Consider the following 26,296-nt stretch of genomic DNA (forward strand, 5'->3'; position numbering starts at 1 on the left):
ATTAGCCAGTTACCAAAGAAAGAACAGGGGAGTCAGTCGGGTCCAAGGGAGAAAGATCTGCCTCTTCTAGTTTGCTCTTTTATTTCCTCTCTCCTCTTCCGCCATAGCTGAAGACCAGCATCCCCGTCGGCAATCCAGCGTTCTCCATCATGGGTTTGTGAGCAAAGACCTCCTAGCCGGTGTCTTTTATCTTCCCGTCGAGTGTAGTCGTTTATCTTCCCGTCGAATCGAATCTTTCCAAGTGCTCTTTTCCGTAGCTCAGGTTTGTTTCTAACTCTAAGCTTCATTTACAATAGTTGTGCGATTGGGGCTCTGATTTCAAAACCCTAACCCTAAGTTAAAATTAACATCAGTTGTCAGTCGTATTCACATTTTTTTGATTGCATTCTCCTTGCTTTCTTTTTTGTTTTTTAGCCAGGCCATTAGAGAGATTGTTGGAATTGAATTGAGGACACATTTTTGTTTTTAATTGATCGGTGTCTTGAGTAATCTTTCTTTGTTGTTTTCTTGATGTTTCTTTGTCAGGAAATTCAAACAATTCATGCATTTTCTGTGTTGACTATTGTAGGTATGTTTATGATTTTTTTGTTTATCTTTGTTAAAAATCTTGATATTGATATTGAGTATTTGCGTAGTCAAGTTTTCAACTTCTCTGAAAATTTATCTACGATTTTGTACTTTGTGATAACTCCTTGATCATGCTAGATATGTAGATGTACACGATAATTAAATGGCTAATTTTGAATGCAATCTTTGCCGTTAGTTTTATTCAGTTTTTTTTTTTTTTTAGTTAGAGAAAAAAGACAAAAACTTAAATTATTTCCTAAATTGTATGCATAATTCAACTGTCAATAGTGCTATATTTGTTTCTTTGAGGATACTTCAAATATATGTGCGAGATTACTGATGCATTGTAGTTAGATGGAGAAGTCATTCCATTTTGTTCTTCATTAGTAATTTGGATGCTTCTCGCTACATGTTAAATTTCTTTTGACCATTGAAAATTTTCATGAAAGCAAAATATGGTGCAATAATATTATTTCAAGTTTAGAAAAAGTTGGGGTTTTGGTGGTAATGTGTGGGCAGTTTAATTAGTTATTATGAACCAACAATTATGAATGCTCTAATAAAAAATATATTATCATTCAGCAAAAGGAATATAAAAACAAGAACCTTCCTGCTAATTGTATTTGGCTTTCTAAATACTGGAGAATGATCCCTATATTTTGTTTTTCAATAAAGCAAAGAAAACATTTATCAATTTGTAAATTAATTTCATTTTTTGTTTTAGTTACCTATACCAATGATTACATATAATGAATCCATTTCCTTTTTCAGCTACAAATTTAAAATTGAAACACAGTTAGGTAGGCTTCTAAATAGAGATTTCTACAATATGACTTTAAAATTCGCCCCTAATGATGTCATAGGGGTTGGATCTTACGTAATTGATTTCTACAATATGATTTTATATGATGTTGATTGTTGCATTGAATAATGAATAGATTGTACATACACATATAACATCGACAAAACTCAATTTAAATATTTAACAATTGAATTTCACAAGTCCCGTGCATCGGACGCGGATCAATGCTAGTGAATAATTGAAGCAACTTTTAGTTGATTTAAAAAGAGGAATTCTCATAGTCATGGGAGTTTGAAAAGATAAGTTGTTGTTTTGTGTATTACATGGCCATTTGATTTTTTATTTTGCCCTTTCAAATCAACAAAGTTGGAACTTAATTAAATAGGGTGAATTCTATGAAGCATGGGTACTTCGAAAAATATGCCGTACCCGTACCGGACACTTACCGGCGTACCGTACCTCATATGGTACTTCTGCATATGTACCGGGTACACAAAACACGTACCTAAGTTTTTTCTTCTTAATTTTTGACGTACCTAGTATATATCCAAGCCGTACTGTACATCAGTTGAAACAATATTTTCCTTCTACTACAGAGATAAATATCATTTTACTAGATTTCTTTTTTAGTTTTTGTTTTATTTTTAGCATGATTTTAAAATTAAACTATGGTTTGTAAGTTATTTAATATATTAACATTTAATTTTGATTTATACTTTCCTTTTGACATTAAATGTTAATTATAGGTTGGACCTTAACAAATTAAACCATTTAATTAATTTTTGCATTACTTTAAATTAAAAATAAATATTTTTTTACAAGCGTACCAAGCCATACCCGTATCCTATTTTTTTGAACTTTACCGTATGTACGTACCCGTATCGTACCAGTACCAGTACCGGTACTCGTACCCGTACCTGTACCTGTGCTTCATAGGGTAAAATGCATTTGTTGTAGGATTACTTTGTTATTGGAGATAGTTAAAAGAAGATAAATTCAGAGTAACCAATTTGTCTTATGCTTTTATATAGTAGTATAGATGTTTGAGATTAATTTATTTTGTTTTGGGATTTTGCTAAACTGGATTTTACATTAAAAAACTTTAGTTGGGTTTGCATGGCCCAATATAAATGTTGTTATATTTTGATTTTCACCGCCCAATTATTTTTTATTTGTTTACATTTTTTGTTTGAGTTTTGAAATATAAGTAGTTTTATTCATATACAATTTGTAATGTCCTCAGTTGTTAGTTGCCATTTGTAGGTAGTTGTATTGGTTGCATTATCATTGATTATCGTGATACATGGAGGACAGGATAATGTTCATATAGATGTCAATCATAGTAAAATTGAAAAATGCTTCCCTCCAAAAATCTGTTTGGATTTGCTCCTTGTGGCCTTGCTCGTTGTTAGTGGCAGAGTCAATCAATGTTACACGCTATGAAGCACAGACACCTCTCCGAAGGTAGAGTATGGGTGTTCAACATGTGGGTGTTCAACATATGTTTGACACTATAGGAGATGTCCCCTTTTTTTTTTTTTTTTTTTTGTGCGCAGTCGGACATGTTCGGGACACGATTCTGAACAAAAACCCTAGCCTATTGGCCGACAAAGAGAGAGAGAAGAGAAAGAAGGTGAAGAAGAACCTGAACATGTTGAAGCTCAAGAGGGTGAAGTTGAAGCCTTAGATCGAGGTATGCTCTCCTTCTTCTTTGCTTCGTTTTTCTTCTTCTTTCATCACTTCGAAGGTTGTCTCTCTCGCAGTTCATCTCTCTTGCAGTTCGTCTCTCTCTCTCTCTCTCAGATCCTCTCTGTGTTTTTCGTTGTCTCCCCCTCTCTGTTTTTCGTCTCTTGCTAATCGTCTCCCTCTCTGTTTTTCGTCTCTGTCTCTCCATTTTTATTTATTTTTTTCTTTTCTTTCTCATGAAAGATTCTCTCTCCCTTTTTTATTTATTTATTTCTTTTTATTCTCATGAAAGATTGAAAATAATTTTTTTTTATAACAAAAACTCTACTTTTTTTATTTATTTATACCCGAGACCCCCCTCTTTTTTTCCCTCTTTTTATTTTTTCTAATTTTTATTTTTATTTTTTTTAATTTTATACATACAATAAATAAATAATATTATATATATTGAACGTGTCCCCAGCGTGTCGTGTCTCCCGTTTTTTGAAATTTTGCGTGTCTACATGTCCGTGTCGTGTCCAGTGTCCGTGTCTGTGCCCGTGCTTCATAGGTTACACAGATGCGGGTGTCGGATATGGGTATGTGTCTAGGTGTCAGATTTGCCTATTCATAAAAATAAGGATACAGGGACTCGGCTAAAAAGTGTCCAAAAAATAGATACGGATACGGGGACACGGCACATAAAATATTAATAGAATTTTTTTATTGCACTAACTAACTATATAATCTATGCATCATGATGATCAATACCCAGATAGTTAAGTCTAAAAAAATACAAAGAAGAAGAAGAAAGTAATTTATTAGGAAATGAATGTATGACCTAGGCACATACATGATTGATTAGTGCTTCCAACCTCCCACAATTCACATGTTCTTTCACCATTTTAGCTGCATAATTCCTTATCACCATCAGTTTAGGCAAGAAATAAAAAAAATCATTGTGTAAAATATAAATTAAGCAAAAAAAGACAAGAAAATGATATGGATGCTTACTTGATAAAGTTTAAAATGTGTATAACTTTCACACCTATAATATTCTATATCATTATAATTGTAGCATATTATAAATTCAAATTGTGAATGATGTCACAAATATAAACATTAAACCAAACCAAACCAAGCCTTAAGTCCCATCAAATGGGGTTAGCTACATGAATCATTTTTCTCCACGCGGCCCTATCAAAGGCTATTTCGTTAGTCAAATTAAGTAGATCCATATCTCTATTTACAACGCTAACCAACGTTAATCTGCCTATGCCGTCCCCTAACACTTCCATCTACCGTTACAGCATCGCATTTCTTCATTACTGCCTCGGTTGGTCTCCATTGAATATGACCAAACCATCTTAATCGATTCTCTTTTAACTTATCTTCTATCGGTGTTATTCCTACCCATTCTTGAATGCACTCATCTTATCTACATGTTGTCTATTGGTTGCCCAACACTCCGTCCCATACAACATCGTTGGTTTAATAGCCATTCTATAGAACTTATGTTACAATTGAAATATTATTGATTGAAATATTGATACAAGATTTACATTGATACAAGATTGTTTTATTACAATTCCTATACAATCTATATATAGAAGAAAATGTGGTAGTAGGTGTAGTGGAGGTGATAGTGGGTTAGGTGAAGTGGAGTGTGTGGTGAAGTGGAGGTAGGTGAAGTGGAGTGTGTAGTGGAGTAGGTGAAGGTAAAGATGGGAAATTCTAACAGCCCCCCGCAAACTCAAGGAGGATAGAAACTAACCAACTTGAGTTTGGAGAGAGGAACAAAACAAGAAAATACATAAAAATAAAAAAGGATAGGAGACACTGTATGGTCGTGTCAGACCGTTGGTGAAGACACTGAAAGGTGGTGTCATAACGTTGTAGATGACACTGTATGGGGGTGTCATAACGTGGTAGAAGACACTGTATGGTGGTGTCAGACCGATGTAGAAGACAGTTTATGGGGTCATGTCGGACCGTTGTAGAAGACAGTTTATGGGGTCATGTCGGACCGTTGTAGCAGACAATGTTGTGATAGTTGTTGTGACAGTTTACGGAGTCTTGCTGGACCCTTGTAGAAACTAACCGGAATCAATGTCGGGACAGTTTACAGAGTCTTGTCGGACCCTTGTAGAAACTAACCGGAATCTATGTCGGGACAGTTTACAGAGTCTTGTCGGACCCTTGTAGAAACTAACCGGAATCTATATCGGGACAGTTTACAGAGTCTTGTCGGACCCATAAAGGAGCTAACCGGAATCAATGTCGGGACAGTTTACAGAGTCTTGTCGGACCCTTGAAAAAATCGCACCCTCAAAAGGTGTGCCCAATTTTGTCAAAAGGCGTGCCATCAAAAGGCGTGCCCAATTCATCAAAAGGTGTGCCGGACATGATGGCGAGGCACGTGGGCGCCTTGGCTTGCGTGCCCGTTTGTCGGCTGGTGGCAAGAGGCGCGCGATTCGCGTGGCTGCCTCGGCTATTTAACCATGACAGAGCCTGAGGCCGAGGCAGAAGCAAAAAAACTGCGAAATCCTCTGTAAATCTCTTCGTTGTGCTGAGAGAGAGAGGCTGTAACACTGTTGTGCTGAGAGAGAAACTCTGTAAATCTTGAAACACCCGGAAACCAACCCTTCTCTGAAACACTTAGCAACTCAAAAACATGGCCTCTTCTTCCCGTCCAGTTACCCAGAACCTGCTCACGCTCTTTCCAGAACTGAACGAGCCCACAAGAGAAATAACTGGTGCGGTGGCCAGTGAACCGCAACCAAACACCTCTGGTTTTGCTCCATTGAACTTTCCGATGCGGTCGGTGGAGCAAAAAATGGCGATGCAAACTGATATTGAGGCTAATCAGTATACTCTGAAGTCATGCGTGGAAACCATGACGGCGGTCACAAATTTGTCGAACCGGCTGCAGAGTAGGACAAATGAGGTGCAGCATTTAAACTCCCAGCTGGCTCTACTCCAACGCATGTATAAGGATGCGCGAGCAGAGATAAGCGTGCTAAGGGCAGAAAACAAGGAGCTGAAGCGGAAGGCCACCGTGATGTTCCGATTTGGAGGGCCGCCATATGCTGCAGTGGAGGAGCAGGGAGGAGGCAACTTGCTTGGTGGTCTAGGAAGCACGGAGGCAACACCGTCAAGGGCCGGCCAAGACGGAGGCAAGAAGAAGAGACCTGCGGCAGAGTAGAGAAGAAAAAGCCCGCCTGTGTATGTGGTTGTTTGGGTTTTGGTTGTTTGGTTGTTTTTTTTTTTTTTTTTTTTTTTTTTTTTTTTTTTGTGGTTTATGTAAAATGGTGATCGGGGTGAGTCCCGACATGAATAAAATAAGGGAAGGTTTGGTGTGCAGTCCGTCTTTTTTTTTTTTTTGTTGAAAATAAAAGAAAATTGTGAAAAATCAGAAGTGATGGAAAGGTAAATATAGATAGATATAGATATAAATAGAAAAGAGAGTTGATAAGAGAGATGTAACCAGAGTAATAATAATAATAATAATAATAATAATAATAATAATAATAATAATAATAATAAAAGGAATATCATGAAGTGGGCAGGTGAAAGCAAAATATTATGTTAAAAAAAAAAAAAATAGTGAAATGAGTGGGTGACAACAATTGTTGGGTCCAGCAGAGAGATTCTGATTTTTTTGTTTTTTTTTGTTTTTGTTTTTTTTTTTTTTTTTTTTTTGGTTGTTGTGAAAAGAAGAGATAAAAAAAAAAATAATAATAATAATAATAAAGGAAGAAATAAATAAAGAAACTGTCGAGGGACCACGTGGGTGGAGTTGTATAGAAAAGAGATAAAGTGGATATAAAGATGGGTTTACCCATTTCAGTGGCTAAGTTCGTCATTGTGCAGAGGAGCAAAACCAGAAACAAAGAAACTCACACTCACACAAAGCCGAGTGGTGGACGAGCATATTTGTATGAAAGAGAGTGAGTCGGTTTCTGCACAAAAAAAAAAAAAAACATTGTCGGCATGGCAATAGAATGAGGCTGGGGACGCGCAGAGCTCGCAAGCCACCGAGGGTTGGGTGGCATGGGCGGAAACTGCCTCTGTGTGGATCGCCGATTGCCGGAAACCGCCTGGGCTTGGGTCTTCTGTTACAGGGCTGACGCTGGCGGAGGACATGGAGGTCGCCGCCGGGGCAGAACTCAGTGAGTAGGCAGGACCACCTTGGCGATTCCAACGTCACGTAGAGCGTTGGCAAGAACGGATGGTCCAACATTTCCAAAATTTCCTTGTCTGTCCTCGCTGCTTCTCCGTTGATGGCTCCGCACTTGAGCTCAGCCAAGTAGACCGAGCCGATGTCGCCGGAGCCGAGGCGGTGGATGAATCGGAGGTCCGGGAGAGAGATTTGGCCCGAGGAGGATGCGGATCTGGCGCGGCGGATTGCGTCCCAGCAGGGATTGCCGGAGGGAGTGTGGGGCTTTGCGGCTGCGGCGGCGATGGCGGGGCCGAGGTGGCTGACGGAGGAGGAAGCGGCAGTCCAGGTTGTCTCGGAGCCGGAGCTGGAGGAGGTGAATCAGACGGTTCACAGTCGCCGGAATCTGGCCGGAAAAGTTGTTGTGAGACAGATCGAGCCGGTACAGACGAAACAGAGATGTGCCGGAGTCAGTGGTATGTGTAGAAAATTCTAGCGGATTAGGTTGAGGTCCGGCGGACGGCTAAGGTGAGGTTGCCGCCCGCCGGTGAAGCGAAAATAATAGGTTCTAAGCCTGCTCTGATACCATGTTACAATTGAAATATTATTGATTGAAATATTGATACAAGATTTACATTGATACAAGATTGTTTTATTACAATTCCTATACAATCTATATATAGAAGAAAATGTGGTAGTAGGTGTAGTGGAGGTGATAGTGGGTTAGGTGAAGTGGAGTGTGTGGTGAAGTGGAGGTAGGTGAAGTGGAGTGTGTAGTGGAGTAGGTGAAGGTAAAGATGGGAAATTCTAACAACTTACTTTTAAGTCTAGTGGGTATTCGTTTATCGCACAAAACCCCAGACACACTTCTCCATTTACACCATCCCGCCTTAATCCTATGGGCCATATCCGCATCAATCTCCCCCACTGTTGTGATAATCGACCCTAAATAATGAAAATGTTCACTCTTAGGCAGTTCTTGGTTCTCAATCTTCACTTTTCCTCTGCTTTCATTGTTACTGTTACTAAATTTACACTCCATGTACTCTGTCTTAGTTCTGCTTATTCGGAATCCTTTAAATTCAAGAGCTTTTCTCCAAATCTCCAACTTTATATTAATTCCTTCTCTAGTCTCATCCACTAGCACTTTATCGTCTGCAAAAAGCATATACCATGGCACATCATTCTGGATATTTCTCGTCAACTCATTCATAACTAAAGCAAAAAGATAAGGACTTAAGGTAGATCCTTGGTGTAACCTTACAGTGACAGGAAATTCATTTGCCTCTCCAGCAGGCGATCTAATAATGGGCACCACCCCTTTATACATGTCGCTAATCATATCAATGTAACATTTTGTCACCCCTTTCTTCGCTAACACCCACCATATTATATCTCGGGGTACTCCATCATATGCTTTCTCAAGGTTGATAAACACCATATGAATGTTTCTTTTCTTTTCTTTTCTCTATACTTTTCTATTACTCTCCTCAAAAGATAGATCGCTTCCATTGTTGACCTGCCAGGCATAAACCCAAATTGATTCTCTGATCATCTCCACCACACCACAAAATGTCAAAAAATAAAAAATAAAAAATAAAGTAGATTATAGTCTTTACATAAACATCAATATACGGAAAGGCAAAAGATCAAATCAAGCTAGTCCAAAAGTTAAGCATCTAAGTCTTAAGCATCATGATCAACATCATCAGGCTGAACCTCCTCCATTGCATCATCAAAAGTCACAAGCTCCAACTCAGGTTCATTGATGGAAAGTTCTGCCAACTCAATTGGAGATCCATCAATGTCAAACCTATCTCCACCTACAATCATGCAAAAGTCGATAACTAATCCAGGAGAAAAAAAAGTGTTGTAGAAGAAATAAAACAACATTAATGAATTAGAAAACTTACATAAATCCCAATACTTTGATGGCCCTTCCTTGTACTCTTTTTTCTTTCTGGATAACATCCTTATGTTGCAATGTACAAAGACTAGATCTTCAGCCTTGCTACTTGCCAACCTATTTCTTTTGATGCTATGAATATGACCATACGTGCTCCAATTTCTCTCACAACATGATGAAGAAGCTGGTTGTGACAGCAACTTAAATGCTAACCCTTGCAACAATGGTGTTGAAGCAACCATGATTAGCCCACCAAGAAATTGGCTCCTCATACATTCTTGCTTCAATAACATGTGGCTGATTGAAATAGCCCGATCCACTTGAAAAAGCACCATATTCAACATAAACATTTTGCATATGAGTTGTATTTTTTTGGAACAGTTGCTCAAAACACTTGCTCCGGTTAGTAGACACTTCTTCATCTTCATGTGGTGCCAATCGCCAAATGCCATTACTTTCACCTTGAAGCCAAGTCTCATGATAATACTTAGGGACCAAGGAATGAGCTATGCAATGCATGGGTGTGTTGCTTTTGGTCCATCTAGCTTCTAAAATTTCATGAATGGTGTCAAAGAAATTTGATTGTCCTGTGATAGAATCTTTGTCTTCATGCTCAAATATAATTGCTTTCACATTTTCTATCATAGTGTCCCACATATCATATGTAGAATGTAACACAGGAGCATCAGTGTCTGCAGCCCTTAGCATGTCAACAATAGGCTCTGTAAAACTCAAAAGGTAATCCTAGTCATCCCACCAAACATCATTCACTATGAGTTGCTTCACCTCACGAGCTTTAGCATCCAATGGATTCTTTCCATCTCCTTTGTAAATCTTCCATCACCATTTTCTCCAATGCTGGCTTCACTTCTTTCAAATATTTAGCCATGACAATGTGTGATGCAAACCTTGTTTTTGCAATCCTTGGTAATTCCAAATTTGAGTAACTTTTGAAAATGGCATTTGGCAAGCTATGATTCATTATGAAATTTCTTATATTATGAACATCAGTGACCAAGTTGGCTATCCATTTACATTCAGAATGTTGAGACAAAATTTTTTTTTTTTGGGGGGGGGGGGGGGGTTTCACACATACTCTTTAATGCCAAATTCAGACTATGCACTACACATGGTGTCCAGAAAATGTGAGGATACTTATTTTCAATTGTCAACCTAGTAGCCTTATAATTAGATCCATTATCTGTAACAATCTGAACAATATTCTGCTTTCCAATTTCTTCAATCACTAATAGAAATATGTTCGCAACATAATCTGCACCTTATATTTCCACTTGCATCAATTGCTTCCACAAACATTGCTCCACCAACAGATGCTGCCATTATGTTTATGAGTGGTCTCTTCTGTCTATCTGACCATCCATCAGAACATATGGATACTCCTTTCTTTTTTCATGAATCTTTTATGGGCTGAAGCTTTCTATTCACATGTGCCTTTTCTTGTACAAGCAATGTTGTCCGCAACCTATCATATGGTGGGGGACAATAACCAGATAGTTTATAGTTTGTTGTTTGCCAAGGTCTGTGCATGTTTTCTAAAATAAGGACACCTTGCTAAATTGAATGACAAAGCAGAGGCATAGAACATACGAGCATCTTGTTTATCAGCAATTTTCTTTCTGTCACGTTAAATGCAGCTGCCAAAGGTCCTGAAATTGAACTCTTTTTCTTTTTTTTTTTTTGTTTTGAAGCAAGTCTGATCCTTTAGGTAGAGACACATAATCTGCTCTTTTTCTTGCATCCCATTGTTGTTAATCTCTTCTTTTTTCTGCCACTTCATGCTCCTTTTTGAGTGTTTCAAAAACCTCATCCTTTGTAGCTTTGCAGGCTTCCACTCCATAGTTAGGAAGCTTCAACAAATGAGCCTTGACTTTTGAATATGAGCTTGTTACTTTCTGATTGTAATAGTTGCAAGACCAACATATATTTACTTCCCCACCTAATGGTATACTAAGAATCTTCACATGATTCCACAATGGTTTATCATCAAATTCAATTCCTTGAGGTTTTGCTAGATATAGTACATCAGCTTTTCCTTTTCCCTTCTGCTTTTCCTGGCCAGTAGATTTCGAGGATGACATTATTTATACCTGTAGGAGCATATGTATGTACAAAAAATTAGGTGACAATATTTATGATTATTATGTGATTCTAGTTCTTTGTAAAAACTTTGTTTATTGTAGTTTTTAGAATCTAATTTTTGAAATAATTTTTTTTAGTGTTAATTTTTGGTGAAATTAGCTGAAAAATAAAAACAAATTTCCAAAAATTCAAACAGAGCCTTTATTATTATTATATGAAAAATATATGATTGTTATGTGAAAGAAAAGTAACAGTACTTCGTTGGTGTTGTTAAACTTGAGGGGAAAGAAAAAAATAAGAGAAAGAGAGAATTAAAACATGTTTTGGCTTGATTTTTCTGATGTACCTTTAAATTTTTGTAGGTAGTTGAGGGAGCTTTAAAATGAATTCATTTTTAATGTTGTTTTATTTGAAAATCAAAAGTCCAGAATGAACTACATTATTATATATATATTTGCTTATATAACATTAATCATTAATTATAATGATTACTGATTTGGTTTTTTCAATTTGAATTGCCAAGCTATTTGATACAGACTAGACAATACCCCTACAATAGAGTAGTTGCCTCAACCATAATGAGTTTTTTAAGTGAAAATTGTAATAAATAGGATAATATTAAAATAATTATTAAAATTTGTACTAATACAAATTAGATATGGAGTAAAAATTTATATGTCGAATATAGAAAAGATAGAAAAACTAAAGAATAAGCATAAGAGAATATGATAAAAATAATTTATCTTTCTTAAAAAAATTATACACAATTACAAATTAGAAAAACTAAAGAATAAGCATAAGAGACCAAAATTAATTATAAATTTATGCTTAATAGGTAATGTCATATATTATGAATAAATTTATTATTTGCATATTATTTTTATTTACTATCATTACCAAAGTATTTTTTAAAAAATAAGTGAAAAGTAATATTGGCTTGAGAATAGGTTATTTTAATAATTTTTAAATTTTTTAGTTAAAATATAAGGTAAAAAAAATTGTATGTTTGAAATAACTTTTTAATTTCTTATCAAAAAATATGTAAAAAATAGAGAGAAATATTTGATGTGATGTTTTTGGCTATTTTACTAGGCTAAAATATTTGTATTTGGGAAGATGTTTGATTTTTTTGTAGTTAGATATGATGTTTGTGAGAGAAAAAATAAAATGATTATGGGTTTGATGTGACATTTTGTCTTATTGGTTATTTTAACTTATTTTGTCTGTTGTGAATTTTAGCCCAAAATGCAAAAAGGTAGCCTTTGCCAAATAAGGCCATTACCTGTATACCCATCTATCATAATTGTACATACTTTCCAATTATCTCGAGTCCCGTGCAGACCTAATAAGACCATCATTTTTAAATAAAATCTTTATTTTTTTCTTTATTTCAATTGAATTCTATTGTAAATAAAAAAAATTAAAAAAAATCACAATATAAAATTAAAAAATAAAATGTATTAAAAATACTTAATAGATTAGTAATGCTATAAATAAAAATTCATGCATACTTTTGTTAGACAAATACTAATAAGTGTTCCCATGGCACTTGCTAATATTGAGAATGTGTAAAAAAAATATATTGAGAAAATAACTAAATTAAAAAATATATATTAAATTTAATAATAAATTTTTTAGAATTAACATGTTTTGTATCCTTGTTATTCCTTAACAAGTGTCCCATTCACTTCAAAATAAAAAATTATTGAAAATGCATTTATTTATAATAAGGATTTTACCATATAATTTTTATATAATTTTATGCATGAATACAATTTTTTAATTAATATTTTATTTTTTTATTCACATTTTCATATTTTGTAGGTCGAGAACATCATAGAAATTAGAAATAAAGGATTTAATAAAAAAATAAAAATTAATTAAATCTATTTGTGATATGTCAAGAAGATGATTGGTTGATAATTAAAAAATATTTAATTATCAACTAATCATTTTTTTGATATATATATTAAAAGGATATCTAATTTTTAAATCTGAATAACAATACTCATATATATATATAGAAAAATGCTAGACATCCCAAAAGTTTTACCAAATTTTGTACCAAATCTCATGAGTGTGAGGCCCACATCATGTGGATTCCATGTGGGTCCTACACCCATGTAAGACATTTGGTAAAAATTCTGAGATCTCTAATATTACTCATATATATTATTTGTATATCCATCTCCTCTTATCATAATTATGCACACTGTCTGTACAATCTTCCTCTCAGATTTGGAATTGAATAACTTCCCTTACTAGAGATAAGCCAGTATATCTTCACCTTCTTTCTGGACTTCTCGCCCAAGTGTGAGGGGAGTGACTTTTTCTTGGACTTGGAAGAACTTCATATGAAACTTGTTCACCATCTTCTCCCAACTCTTGATCGAGTTGGGGCCAAGTTCACATACCAGCTGTAAGCCCTTTTAGGGAGCGATTTGGAAAACTCTCGAAGGCGCAGAAGGTGGTCATTGCCATAGACACCAAGGGTTTCAATGAACTTCACCATATGTTCTCTGGCGTTGCCTTGCTTCCCGTCGAACTTCACAAACTTGGGTACCGTATACCTAACTAGATATGGCATGGCCAGTATCTCCTGAGGATATGGGGGCTTCACATCTGGGTCTGGGAGAGATGGCAGTTTCTTCCCACTACGCTCTTGCTCGATCATAGCCTGGACATCGGCTATAGTAACGAAGTGAGTAAGCTGGTAAGGGTCAGTCTGCCCTTGTGTAGTTGAACCAGTAGCCTTGCCATTCACCTGAGGTACTACCGGAGGCACCTGGATTGGAGCTTGATTCTCAGGGAGTGGGCTAGGCACTGGGTTTGGGATTGCTATAGGTAGAGGCGCCTGTGCTGGAAGTAGACTTGACACCATGGCCATAATAGCTTCGGTGAGAGTTTGCAAAGCTGTCAGGATTTCCCTCTGCATGTCCTGAAGTGACTGGAATGCTTTGACTACAACACTGTGGTCATGGTCCTCAGCATGTGCTGCTTTGCCATTAAAAGAACCTTGCTGCCGTAGTTGCTGCTGAACTTCATCTTCTACAATTTTTTCCAGTGAAGTGTGAAAGCCTCTGTGAGTATGAACCATCAACAAAGCAGCCTCCCCAGCATAATCGCCAGAAATGTAGGGGGGTTCAAGGTTAGGAAGATGATTAGAGAGGTAAAACTATGTTAATGGTCCAAGAATGGTGGAATGGCTGGAGAATGAGTACCAACAACTATTTGGGAAGTTGGAGAATGAGTAGCTGGGTGAGGGTGAAGCAGGTAGCTCAAGAGACAATAATGACAGTGCACATATGGGCAGCATCTCCCCCAAATCCCCAATTCATTGTCTCTCTTGGGCTGGGAAATGAGTCCTATTTATAAGCTTGTCCTAGTACCAAGAGGATACCAAATGGCCAAATAGAGAGAAAACATGTGTCCTAGAGGATCACATGGAATATTCTGCCTTGAGCCACCAGGCTGAAGGTGTGACGTGTCCCTCTACATGTACTGTGTACTATCTGTTTGCCTCCGCAGCTACCTTTTTTTAGCCTCAGCAAGTGTAGTTGCGACGGGAGTGTTTGGTGCTGCAACTCCCTTTTGAGCCTCAGCAAGTGCACTTGCGGCAAGAGTGTTTGCCGCTGCACTTGCCTTCTCAGCTCGAACCTCAACAAGTGCACTTGCAGCGGTAAACCTTGCTGCTGCACTTGCCTTCTCAGTTCTATTTAGCCAGTACATGCATTCTCAAGACTTCATAGCCTGCTATCAGCCATGTTTTCGTGTTCACCTCAGTGAAGCCTCCACCCTTAGCCACCTAACCACAAACTCCCCAACTTCCCAGGGCGAAGGCCACAGCCAAGCCTACTATCAGCCATGCTGTGCCTTAGTACCAAGCCCAAGGGGGCTTCCTTAGTCCTGGCTGTGCAACCAAGCAAGATCCATGACCTGGGTAATGGAAAGGGAGTCCCTTACACTCGGGCTACCTTGCTCCCATCTTTGTGGGATCGTTGCGGTAAACTGGTGTCTCTGCGCCTGCTATCAGCTCCAACCAGTAAGCCTTGGAACCTGTTATCAGTGCCAAGCTAGTGAGCTTCGGGGCCTGCTATCAGTGCCTAGTTAAAAATGAGTTTGGGGCCTACTATCAGCCCTAGGCTAGTAATGCCTTGGGGCCTGATATCAGCACCAAGCATTAGCCTCTACTTATGGAGGGGAAGCTTCTCCCAAAGGCTGCTATCACCTTGGCGTGGTGTTCCCTCTGCAAGTTAGTTGCTGCGGCCGTAGTTGTTGCGGCATTCATTTCCCGTGGCAAGTTCAAATGGTAGAATAATATTAGGAATGGCGGTGCTGAGACAAAGTACCTCCGCAACTTGACCACTGCAAGTGTTGCCTCCGCAACATAATTGCTTCTGTTTTCTCTTTCCCTTAGCAATTTCATATGGCGGCGGAACCGACAATAGTAGGAATAGCAGTTGTATCAACAATACTTGGAATGGCGGCGCTGACAAACTACCTCCACAACTTGACCGCTGCAAGTGTTGCCTCCGCAACTTAGTTGCTTCAGTTTTCTCTTTCCTTCAGCAACTTCGAATGGCGGCGGAACTGACAATATTGGGAATGGCGGCTCTAAGGCCTCAGCAACATGATTGCTGCAAGTGTTGCCTCTACAACTGCACTTAGGCATTTTCCTTCATGGAGTCTATTCGGACCCTTGGCAGGTCGAACTTGCTTCGACCTACTATTGGCCCACTTTCTTGGGCTTTTAGCCCATGCTCCTTTAGTCATTCCTGGTCGCCTTAAAGGGGCGACCTTACCACTTAGGTCCATACTTAATTTGGAGCTTAATTTCTGACCCTCTACAGTGATCAACCCTTATCTCCTATTAACAAACAATGTTGTGGTCCTACTGCAAATCAAAAATACTCATTGGATGGTGATACTTATCACATAATAACAATGTTACATCCAATATTTACTTAGACTCAGGCCAACATTGTTAGATTTGGTTTGGAAGACCCATATTCTATCTGAAATAACAGCAAAGCTCACAACTTTTCCATTACCTAAGGCGGTTTTCGTGCCAATTCCACCGTTAAAACTTTTGAATGTGCATTTTTTTCATTTTTTAAAAAAAATTTCATTTGACAATAATATTATTTAGAAATTTCAGTTTTTGATGTCATTTGTTTTGAGAAGTTTATATTACTTTCTTGTATCAAATTTGAGCCTAAATCCTCTTTTTTTTTTTTTTTTTTTTTTTTTTTTTTGGAGGTAATTTTTCATCCAACTAGCCACTAAATGGGTGGATACCAACTTGAGCACCTTACTCGATTTGATAATAGTCTTGGATAGAGATTCAAACTGTGTTTAGATCATAAATTTTAGTAAGAATCTGAAAAGCGAAAGAGAAAAGATAGATGAAATGTAACTATATTTTATTCACATTTCACATAACTTTTCTTTTTTTTTTTTTTTTTTTTTTTTTTTGGGTAAAATTCATTTACCTCCTTGTGATTTCGGAGCACTTTACCTCCTTATGGTTTAAATATAATCAAAATGTTCCCATGTAATTTTGGATTAAAATGTCATCGTTAATTTTTCCATTCAAACTAACAAAAAGCGTATGACACACACCATTCTTTAAAGTGAGCTTAATTTTCTTTAAAAAAAAAAAAAAAAAAAAACAAAGGTTGAAAGTAACACAATAAAAAGACAATTTTATCCCCCATTTTCTGCCAACCTAAAATTAGATTAAGATGTTAATTAAAATTAAATTAAACTAAAATATAATTAAAATTTGATCTAAAATATAAAATATAATTAAGGATTTATTTAAAATTTAATTAAATTAAAATATATATTAAATAATAATTAGAATTGATCTAAAAAATAATTAAATTAAAATTAGATTAAGATGTTAGGAATTACAATAAATAATTAAGAATTTATGATTAATTGTGATCTATGAAACATAATTCGATTAAAATTTTAACAATTATTATAAATAATTAAGGATTTAGGATTAATTGTGATCTTAAAAATAATTAAATTAAAATTAGCTTAAAAAGTTAAGAATTACATTAAATAATTAAGAATTTATAATTAATTGTGATTTAATTGAATTAATATTAGAAATTAAAAATTACGTATATGAGAGAAAAGAGAGAAAGAAAATAACAAAAAAAAGCATAGAGTTTGAGGATATTATAATCGTTTCACATCTATAGTTAATAGTGTTAAAGGTTAAACTTTCGTTCGAAATCACATTGGGCTTTTCTGACTATATTGAGCCATAGAAGGGTAAAATGTTTCAGGCTCAAACCATATGGGTTATAATGATATTTTCTACTCAAATCCATGATCCAAACACAGACTTTGGAGATTATGAAACTAATAGACTTAAGATGGTAAATGCGCCATTTAGGCTATATTTAGATCATGGATTTAAGTAGAGATTTGAAAATAAAAGCAAAAATGTGAATAAAATGTACATATAATTATATTTCATTCACATTTCACTTACATTTTTGTTCTTTTCAAATTTTTATTCAAATTTATAATCAAAACAAAGTGCCGAAATTGGCAAATAACAAGATGAATGGGAAATCGAAACAAGCAACCATGCTCAAGACTCAAAAAACTTGCTAGGAAAACTTGTAAGGCAAGAGGTGATAGAAATGTAACTTAATCACAAAATTTTGAAGGCAAATGCTAGCAAATGTTTTCATGACATTAATATTGAGAATGTATAAAAAGTGTAATGAAAAAGTGGAAAAAGTTGTAAATTATTTTAAAATTCATAAAAAGTATATTGAATTAATAATAAATGTTTCAGGATCTACATATATTTTGTTTTTTCTTATATCTTAGGAGTACTTGTTAGACCCAACTTTAAATTGGAATGTTGAACAAGATTTTTTGGAACATTTTTGGGATGGAACTAATATTTTTAAATGATGAGAACATCTCAAAACAGCCAACCAAATCATTGAAAAAATCAAACAACATTCCTATATATGAACTCAACCAGTATCAAAGGAGAAAATCTAGACTAGAGTTGTCATAGACCTTTGCTAATTTGATCATAACATAATATTATCGTTATATTATTGTGTAGATGGAATAACTCTATTGTCATAAATGTCATATATATATATATATACACACTCCAACAAAAAAGATCTATGGCGATGAAAACGCATGATGAAAAAATATTGTCTCCAAATATACTTGTTTTAGTGATGAAAATAAGATTTCGCCTCCAATTGTATTATTTTTAGAGACGAAAATCAAATTTCGTCACCAAATGCTTAAAAACAAATAAAATAATAGGTGACGAAAATTTTATTCGTCTCTAAATTTTATTTTTTCACAAAACAATTTCCCACCCTTGGAAAATCTAGAGGAAGATTTGGCGCCATTTTGGAGACGAAATTTTTCATCACCATTGTAAAAAATTTTAGAGAGGAAATAATTTCGTCTCCAAATGTATTTTTTTAGAAAGGAAAACTAAATTTCGTCACCAAATGCTTAAAATCAATAAAAAAATAAAATTGGACCAAGAGATAGATATCTCTCTATTTAGATGCATCTATTTTACTTTCTATATCTCTTTCTGTCACTCCCTCACTCATCTATCTCCGTCACACCGTCTGCCATCTTTGTCGCACCGGCTAACCCGCACGTCACCCAACCATCTGTGTGATTATATATATTTATTTTCATCACAATTTCAATTGTGATTGTATATAGTTTTTCAATTTAATTTTCATATAAAATAATTATTCTCATATTCGCGCCTCTTCTCCATGATTGAGAAGGCTATGACTCTTTGAAACACCTACCAAGATTGAATTTGCTAAACACATATAGGTCTCTTCTCCAATTAATTTGGAATAAATTACAAATACACCCCTTGAAGTTTACTTAAATTATGAATTGTCCCATATAGTTTGGAAAATTATAAATACCTCCCTGTCAGAATTTTTTATTTAACATAATTAATTAAAAAAGTGAAATTTGTAACTGTTCACCTATACAACAATAAAATTATTTAAATTATTAATATTATTAGAAATTATTAATTAACTTTATGATTTATTAATAAAAAATATATTTATTATGAAAATAGAAACTTGAGAAGGTATAATGTAATTTTTAAATTATAAAAAATATTTTATAATTTAAGCAGAGAGTGTGTTTGTAATTTACCCATTAATTTGCTTTGCCTTTTCCTTTTGAAACAAAGCCCTAGCTAATTCGTTCTTATTTTACATATCTCTCTCTCTCTCACACAAATAGGAATGGCAACGGGGCGGGGCGGGGCCGGGGATTACCCTCCCCGTCCCCGATCCCCGATTGAGAAAGTCTCTCTGTCCCCGGCCCCGATCCCCGACGGGGATCCTATCACCGTTCCCATCCCCGTCCCCTAACGGGGATCGGGGTTCCCCGACCCCGAAAATTCCCCAGCCCAAATCTGTTATGGTCAACAATACCATCAACAACAGCATAATCGTTCCAAAAAAAAAAAATCTGTTTCAACACATGCTGTGTAATATATATACATAGAAAAATCTGTTTCAACACCATACATAAAAAAATCTGTTTCAACACAATACATGTACAAATCTATATACAACACCATACTGTGTATATATTTATACCTGTGTAATAAAAATAAAAAATCTGTATATATACATACTGTCTAAACACATGTAACATACACATACAAAAATCTGTTTGAACGACGAAGGAGGATCGGCGTCGCGGAGAGGAGGATCGGCGTCGCGGAGGAGGATCGGCGTTGAGGACGACTCTCGGCATCCCAGACGCAGATCGGAAGGAGGCAATGACGGAGATCGGGGTGAGGTAGTGAGGTCGGAAGGAGGGAGATCGGAGGGAGGGAGGGAGATCGGCGTGAGGCAGTGATGAAGATCGGAGGAAAGGAGGGAGATTGGAGGGAGGGAAGGCTTAGAGAGAGAGAGAGAGATGAGAGACAAACAGACCAAAATGAGTCTGAGTCCATCCAGAGGTCCTAAACATATAATATATATATTATAATAATTATACGGGGGGTTAGTCGGGGCGGGGCCGGGGTTGGGGTTGGAAAATTTATCCCCGTCCCCGGCCCGAAAATCATCGGGGATCAGATTTTTAATACCATCCCCGGCCCTATAGGGATAAATTTCGGAGAAAAACCGTCCCAATCGAGGTCGGGGGATCGGGTCCCCATCGGACCGGATTTAAATTGCCATCCCTACACACAAACCCTCATCCCATGGCTCCAAAAGCCTTTCATCTTTGACATCGAAACTTGCCCCCACATCTTATCCTCCATCTCCGGCACCAAGGACCTCCAAATGGTTAACCTAACCCTCTGTGTCCTCTCTCGCCCTGAGTTCTCTCAACTCCCCCGAATCTTCCAAACCCTAGGCCTCGAATACGACGATAAAGTCCTTCCTTCGATCGGCAACGAAGTTCTCAAGGCCGTCGTCGTTCAATTCAGCGCCGATCAGCTCCTCACTGAGCGTCCCAGCGTCTCTGCATTGGTTTGCGAGAGCTTGGTTCGTCGTGCTAAGGATTTCAACATCATTCTTGATGACGTTGCGATCACGCACTTGTTGTATGGGGCTAAGTTCTCCAAGGCCGTGGAGCAGAAGTAGGTGGCACAGCAGGAGGCTGAGTTCTCCAAGGCCATGGAGCAGAAGTAGGTGTCACATGAATCTCTCTCTCACTCACTCTCTCTCTCTCTCTCTCTCTCTCTCTCTCTCTCTCTCTCTCTCTATAAAGACATCTGAATCGAACCTTTTCATTTGTGAATTGATCAAGTATTTTTATTCTATTTGATTCTTAATTGTTTTATATATCTATGTATAAAATATGCGACTCTATATGTACATCTAAATTTACGTCTTTTGAATTTTGGTGTTCTACTTCAAAATTAGAAAACCTATTTTATTGATTTTTATTTATTTATGCCTGCATTTTAGGAAATTTAGTCAATCTCCCTTGTATGAATCTATAGTTATTGCTTTTGATTCACAGATAAGAGGAATTGAAGCTAGGGTTTCATAAACTCTTAGTCTGATTACCACTGTTTAGATTCAAAATTATAGGTGTAAAATGGAATTGAATAATCGATGGGATTAAAAACACAGTTCAATTGTTATCGAAATTGGAAGTCTATCAGATATTCTGGATGGTTCTAGAACTTCCATTCTGCTAATGTATCCCTTGTGCACTTGATGCTAAATTCCTATTCTTCTAATGTATCCCATTCTGCTTATGTATATTACCCTATTTTGTTTATTTTATAGGCTGCTATTGTTCCAATTGGTTTGCTGCTTGGTTCAACCTAAACTTTTATCTATATTCTTCCATGGTCATAGGTTGTGACACTTCATGAATTAAATTCTCTGATTTGTGGCACACAGAACACAAACTTTGGTTTTATTGTAAGGGTCTTTGTTTGAGTGAGCTTTTTGAATTTTTTATTTTATTTTTAAAATTTTTTTCACATATGGTGAAATAAATGGGGAAAAGTTTCATTAATTTTGGATGATTTTCTCTTTTGGGGGGTGGAAATAATTTTTGAAAATTCAAAATTATATTTTGTGGTGTTTTTTATTTATTTATCAAGCTACTCTGTTAATATGCTAATAAGTCCCTTGTTTGGTTATGGTATAGATGTATTTGTCCCAAAATGCAGGTTGCTGAATTTGTTCATAGCAGTGACAGATTTTCTTGTTGGAAATAAGCTCTCTGGCTAATTTTGCGCTGTCATATTTTTTGTTATCTTTACCTTTTGGCAGATTTGGTACTCCGTTCCTAAGCCAGAAGCTCACAAGGAAACTCCCTTAAGTGAATTTTTTAATGTAAGATTTCACAGTCCTACTCAAAAAAGAGCTTAGGTATGTTTCTATCTATTTGTTGAGAACGAATTATTATGCAAGTATATAATTTTATATCTATTTGTTGAGAATGAATGATTATGCATCTGTATAAAATTCTTATCATTGATTTAATTGCAGGTTGAAGTTGTGGCTCTTTCTAGTTATGAAGAGAAAGAAGAGCAATTTAAAGAGCAGGTACACTTGTGCAGAGTACCAGACTGATGTAAAATTATGTCGCTTATTATTATGAGTAAAGAATATAGAATTATAGAAGAACTCTGGCACACTAGACAAAATCATGTGTTTACCTGTTTTATAGCTTTATGTAATACAAAATTATAGAAGTTCAAAATTTTTATTTATATATTTTTTTGAAATAATCCCATTTCAAATCTTATTTATTTATTTTTTTTTATTTTTTTTGCATTTCAGTACATTTTTTTAAAAAAATTTCTTGGAAATTCAAATTGAATTAGTTCATATTTTCTAAATACCTTATTCTGCGGCATTGAATTCTCTTAATTATTTCTTTACTATCCTTGTGAGAGGCTAAAAGACAAAAAAAGGGAGTGTGAATATCAATTTACTACACAATATCGAACTCTTGTTGTGAATTGAATTGCCTAAATCATTTTTCTTACCTTCTGCTTCTTTATGCAATTGACATGATAAGCTGATGACAAATCAATTATTGTACAATCTGTAGCATAACCAAGGACTCAGCATCCGGATTCTTCTGATGTACAGGTAATTCATCTTGGAACACCAAAGAGCTATTTACGATGATCATATCATTCTTCCTTACCATTGCATCTATAAGCCTTTGTTGGGCCAATTTAGTGAAGATATGTATGCTTGAACATAAACAATAGATTAGATCCTCGATTGCTTTTGGGAAAGATTTGAACCTGTCTTGGTCCTCATGTTCCTCTTGGAAATTATGCTACATTTATCCTACAGTTTTACGAGTTTTCAAGGAACTCTGTTGCTTTGCTTGTAAAATTTCTATATCTAAACGGTCCTACATTGGTTTTGCTGTTACCTCATGTGCAGTTGAACTTGAAAGTCCTTTCAAAAGTTTGAGTTGATTCCTAGTGCATCATGAAGCTTGGTTTAACACTATAGGTCTTTGAACATGTTTACCTTTGGCCTAAGCACAACTTTAAGTAAAAAATAATAGGACAAATGCTACTTAATCATCAAGTATATGACTGAACCTTGAAGTACACATGTCAAGTCAACGTTAAAAATTTCATGAGGTTTCATTTAGCAGCATTGTTAGATTTGGTTCAACTTGGCTTTCTAGTACTACACTTAAAAAAAGAAAAAAAGAAAGAAAAAAAAAAATAAGAAGGTTGTGGTACATGGGCATTAAACGATGGGGATCAGTAGAGCATTTGAAAACCGAATGGTGTTAATAGATTGATTAAATTAAAAGCTTGAATTGTCCACATGGTTCAATAAAAGTGATGTGATTTAGTTAGTGCCTGACATCAGTTTTAGATTGAGGAAAGTGCTACACCTAAATATTTGGTTTTGTAGGCTCAAACTTTTAACTGATGCAATGTATGTCTTCATTAGAAAACCTATTTCAATTGTGTAAGAACAATCACTAACTAATGTGAATAATAGGATGCAAATGAAAACAAAACATCGATGTGAATTAAAATCAATCCCGGTTAGGGTATACAGCTCGGTGCCTGGGGAACATCTCAAACATCTCAGAAGGGACTATTGTAACTTGTAAAAACTTACAGAACTAGCACGGGACTCCCGGTTGAAAACTAAGTCAAAAAATGCACTTTTCTAATACTTAGGCTTGAAAATAGGCTATCCGGGGGCCAAAATCGTGTAACAGCCATGAGAAGGCCCGGGGAACACCCTGAACACCTCGGGAGGGACCAATGTAAATTATGGAAACTTACGGAACTAGTACGGGACTCCCGATTTGAAAACTAAGTCAAAAAATGCATTTTTCCAACACTTAAGCTTGAAAATAGGCCATCGGGGGGCCAAAATAGTGTAACAGCCACGAGAAGGTCCGGGGAACACCTCAAACATCTCGGGAGGGGCCAATGTAAGTTGTGAAAACTTACGGAACTAGCATGGGATTCCTGGTTTGAAAACTAAGTCAAAAAATGTACTTTTCCAACATTTAGGCTTGAAAATAGACCATCGGGAGCCAAATCCGTGTAACAGCCATGAGAAGGCCTAGGAAACACCTCAAACACCTCGAGAGGGACCAATGTAAGTTGTGAAACTTACGGAACTAGCACGGGATTCCTAGTTTGAAAACTAAGTCAAAAAATGCACTTTTCCAACACTTAGGCTTGAAAATAGGCCATCGGGGGCCAAAATCGTGTAACAGCCATGAGAAGGCCTAGGGACACCTCAAACACCTCGAGAGGGACCAATGTAAGTTGTGAAAACTTACGGAACTAGCACGGGACTTCTGGTTTGAAAACTAAGTCAAAAAAATGCACTTTTCCAACACTTAAGCTTGAAAATAGGCCATCGGGCTCCAAAATCGTGAAACAACCACGAGAAAGTCCGAGGAACACCTCAAACATCTCGGAAGGGACCATTGTAACTTGTGCAAGCTTACGAAACTAGCACGGGACTGCTGGTTTGAAAACTAAGTCGAAAAATTTATTTTTTCAATACTTAGGCTTGAAAATAGGCATTCGAGGGCCAAAATTATGTAACAGTCATGAGAAAGCCCAGGGAACACCTCAAACACTACGGGAGGGATCAATGTAAGTTGTGAAAACTTATGGAACTAGCACGAGACTCCCGGTTTGAAAACTAAGTCAACAAATGCACTTTTCCAACACTTAAGCTTGAAAATAGGCTATCGGGGGCTAAAATCGTTAAACAACCACGAGAAGGCCCGGGGAACACCTCAAACACTTTGGAAGCGACCATTATAACTTGTGTAAACTTACGGAACTAGCATAGGACTCCTGGTTTGAAAACTAAGTCCAAAAATTCATTTTTCCAACACTTAAGCTTGTAAATAGACCATCGGGGGCCAAAATTGTGTAACAGGCTCGGGAAGGCCCGGGGAACACCTCAAGCATCTCGGGAGGGACCAATGTAAGTTGTGAAAACTTACGGAACTAGCATGGGGACTCCCAATTTAAAAACTATGTCGAAAAATGAATGTTAAATTGTATATTTAATTAATAAGATTATAATTGTCTTAACTTTTTTTTTTGTATGTTTTGTTTTATTGCAGATTCGAGATTAGATATGGACATGTTTGCTAATCTAAAGAGCAGAAGCTAGCTCGTTTTGTGTTTTTGTTCATATTACCTTATATGTATTTTGGTTGCATTGTAAATTTTATATTTTTGTGGGTATTACAGGACCTGTTTGGTAATTCGCGGTTGATATTATATTTTTGTGGATCTTAGTAGACATGTTTTTTGTGGATATTAGGAGACGTGTTTGGTAATCTGCATGCGGTTGATGTTGTATTTTTGTGAATATTAGGAGACATGTTTTTTGTGGATATTAGGAGACATGTTTGGTAATTCGCATGCAGTTGATATTGTATTTTTGTGGATGTTGTACTGAAATTTGACCGTGGTGTTTATGAAAATGAACAGATTTTTTTATTGATTTGTAATAGATATTTTATTGAACATGTTATGGAAATACGCTGAGAATTTTTAGTGAAAAGAAAATTTTTAAATTGAAAATAGTACTCCCATTTAAAAAAAATTTAATTATTATTAGCGATGAAAAAAAAAATGTCGCTATTAGTTTTCAAGCATCATGACGAATAATTTTGTCATTAATAATATAGTAGCAAACAAATAATTTCCTCATATTTGCTGAATATTTCGTCGTTAAATTGAAATATTGGGTGACAATGTTTTGTTATCGAAGAATTTTTTTTTGTGCTCATTTTAGTGACGAATTTTTTTATCACCTTAATCTATATTGTTGGTGAGGAAAAATTTCGTCACTAAAATCTATTTAGTGATGAAATATTTCGTCACCAAAACAATTAAAATAAAATATTATCTAATTCTAGTGACAAAATTGATATTATAGAGGGCGAAAAATGCAACATTTGGAGATGAAAAATTTCGTCGCTAAAAATGAAAAACAGGTGAAAAATATTTTTTGCCACCAGGTACTTTCAGCGACAACGTATATGCGACAATCGTGGTGACAAAAAATTTTCGTCACAGACCACTTTAGTGACG

General features: G+C 36.0%; 1 long non-coding RNA gene across 4 annotated transcripts; it reads left to right on the forward strand.

Moving 5' to 3' along the window:
- On the forward strand, window positions 1-25,699 carry LOC145808701 (uncharacterized). Of its 4 annotated transcripts, XR_014352190.1 has the most exons (6): window positions 1-262; window positions 526-568; window positions 21,999-22,097; window positions 22,218-22,274; window positions 22,786-22,826; window positions 25,318-25,699. It is a non-coding gene; the product is annotated as an uncharacterized LOC145808701 (long non-coding RNA). The 4 variants fall into 4 exon arrangements; XR_014352184.1 differs by lacking the exons at window positions 1-262; window positions 526-568 and adding an exon at window positions 20,314-20,897; XR_014352178.1 differs by lacking the exons at window positions 1-262; window positions 526-568 and adding an exon at window positions 20,334-20,893 and having other exon boundaries at window positions 22,753-22,826.
- Window positions 25,700-26,296: the final 597 nt, after the last annotated feature.

This window comes from Camellia sinensis, chromosome 2, assembly GCF_055761805.1.
Source record: "Camellia sinensis isolate YWXY chromosome 2, ASM5576180v1, whole genome shotgun sequence".
NCBI lineage: Eukaryota > Viridiplantae > Streptophyta > Magnoliopsida > Ericales > Theaceae > Camellia > Camellia sinensis.